The sequence below is a fragment of the Schistocerca cancellata genome, chromosome 2, assembly GCF_023864275.1.
Source record: "Schistocerca cancellata isolate TAMUIC-IGC-003103 chromosome 2, iqSchCanc2.1, whole genome shotgun sequence".
Lineage (NCBI taxonomy): Eukaryota > Metazoa > Arthropoda > Insecta > Orthoptera > Acrididae > Schistocerca > Schistocerca cancellata.
The window spans coordinates 106,567,257-106,569,890 of NC_064627.1; the positions used below are offsets into that span (position 1 = coordinate 106,567,257).

Here is a 2,634-nt window from a genome sequence, read left to right on the forward strand (position 1 = left end):
TGCATCGACCAGCGGTGGAGATGAAAGCACTGGAATATTTAAGTGCAGGAAGTGTCACCGCAAAGTATGCGAGCAAGTCCAATGCATTTAAACGAGCGCACTTAGCTGAGTTCCTCTATGCGCGTGGAGAAAGTTTGACTGTGGAATAAATGGGGGGTAAATTTGTCGATCTATGCGAGTGGTCTGCTTCTCTTTGCAGCTAATGAATACCATTTTCTCCAAGTAGAAAGCAGTCACAATCTTTTTTAACTTCACTACGTCGTCCACAAACTTCGTGGTATTTCTTCCATTTCTCTAATAAGATGTACGTGACTTTCGCCGCGCTTACGGCTTTCTATAAGTAATGCGACTGAAGTTCTTGAATGCCATGCACTTGTGTAGCCCACGAGGAGTCTATTTGCACAAATCTGTTATTTGTGAATGGAAATTCATGGGCTAAAACGACACATACAATCCTTAATCAATACCCATATAGAACAATTCAAAAATGTTTCGAAACTTCTTTATTTACATGAGTGTGGCTGTACTTAAATTGCTGAGTGACTGAGACCCACAATATACTAGCGCAATGCAATCTCAGTGCTCAAAGAAAAAGTTAGCCTGACTTCAAATGATTAATTCAAAAGAATGGCCCTGACTAAAATGAAATCCTAGCAATAACCTATACATTTCATTAAGCTCTTACCTCACAAAAATCTTCATTACGCGAACTACTGCAATGCAGCGAGCGTCAATACTGCCAGCTAAATAAAAGATTATAACTACTAAAGCCACTAACTACTAACAGGCATGTCGTTAACAAAGCAAAGATTTTGTTGCAAAGCAAAAAATGTTTTTTTTTTTTTTTACCTTAATAATGTGACATCCAGTTCAGACACGAATATAAATCGTCATTGACGTCTAGTACAAAGGTATATAATCATCAATAATATTCAATCTCGAAGTCGAACATGTACAGATCGGTAGCCTACGCTAACATTTCAGACCTCTACCTTCCATCAGTGCTAACTTCTCACATCTAACATCCATCACTGCTGGCTGTTCACCCCCAAATGCCCAACAGTACTTCCATCACTGCTGGTGACTAACTTCCAACAACGAGTCCAACCAGCCACAGAGTCTCTTACAAAGAAAGCGTAGTCAGAGATACAATACAAAGCGCTACACAGCGCTGCCAAGCAGCACACTTACAGAATGAGATTTTCACTCTGCAGCGGAGTGTGCGCTGATATGAAACTTCCTGGCAGATTAAAACTGTGTGCCCGACCGAGACTCGAACTCGGGACCTTTGCCTTTCGCGGGCAAGTGCTCTACCAACTGAGCTACCGAAGCACGACTCACGCCCGGTACTCACAGCTTTACTACTGCCAGTATTCGTGTCCTACCTTCCAAACTTTACAGAAGCTCTCCTGCGAACCTGCAGAACTAGCACTCCTGAAAGAAAGGATATTGCGGAGACATGGCTTAGCCACAGCCTGGGGGATGTTTCCAGAATGAGATTTTCACTCTGCAGCGGAGTGTGCGCTGATATGAAACTTCCTGGCAGATTAAAACTGCCCGACCGAGACTCGAACTCGGGACCTTTGCCTTTCGCGGGCAAGTGCTCTACCAACTGAGCTACCGAAGCACGACTCACGCCCGGTACTCACAGCTTTACTTCTGCCAGTACCTCGTCTCCTACCTTCCAAACTTTACAGAAGCTCTCCTGCGAACCTGCAGAACTAGCACTCCTGAAAGAAAGGATATTGCGGAGACATGGCTTAGCCACAGCCTGGGGGATGTTTCCAGAATGAGATTTTCACTCTGCAGCGGAGTGTGCGCTGAGGCATGTCTCCGCAATATACTTTCTTTCAGGAGTGCTAGTTCTGCAGGTTCGCAGGAGAACTTCTGTAAAGTTTGGAAGGTAGGAGACGAGGTACTGGCAGAAGTACAGCTGTGAGTACCGGCGTGAGTCGTGCTTCGGTAGCTCAGTTGGTAGAGCACTTGCCCACGAAAGGCAAAGGTCCCGAGTTCGAGTCTCGGTCGGGCACACAGTTTTAATCTGCCAGGAAGTTTCAGCACACTTACAGTTTCACACAAATTTAATTTGCAATCTTCTTCATGCACATACGCGTCCAAATGCCGCAACCAACCTCCCTTTTCCCCCTCCCTCCCCGAATCCACCAGCCAACACCCCCATATTGTCGTGTTCCACTCACAAATTATGCCTGATACGAACGTCGAGCGATAAGCTACCTTATGAGCAGTAATTTATCTAACCTTTCCGCTACGCGGGAAGTAACATTTTTCCAGTCTCTTCATGGCTCGCCCGTTTCGGGTCTTGCAAAATTAACCCTGTCCGTGATGTACAACGCATCACTCAGAGCGACAGCAGCGGTCTCTGTGCGAAGAGAACATAAGCGCCGCGCCCGAACGGCCGCGGCCCAACTCTACGAGAAGCTGCAAGACTAGTCATTTCGCTTGTACTGTGTAGCATTGTCTACACTGAAGAAACTTGTTTATTGCTTATGTCGCCCTTTCCTTACGATACGTCTGCGTATTTCTCAAAGCTGAGTAATGTCATTTACTTTCTCGTAACACAACTCATTAATACGATTTGCTTGAATTGTTGTCTAGCGATTCGAGAAAGCAGGT

General features: G+C 45.4%; 1 non-coding gene across 1 annotated transcript; it reads right to left on the reverse strand.

The window, feature by feature from the left end:
* Positions 1-1,553: 1,553 nt before the first annotated feature.
* Trnas-cga (transfer RNA serine (anticodon CGA)) lies at positions 1,554-1,628 on the reverse strand. Its single transcript has one exon. It is a non-coding gene; the product is annotated as a tRNA-Ser (tRNA).
* Between the last annotated feature and the right edge of the window lie 1,006 nt (positions 1,629-2,634).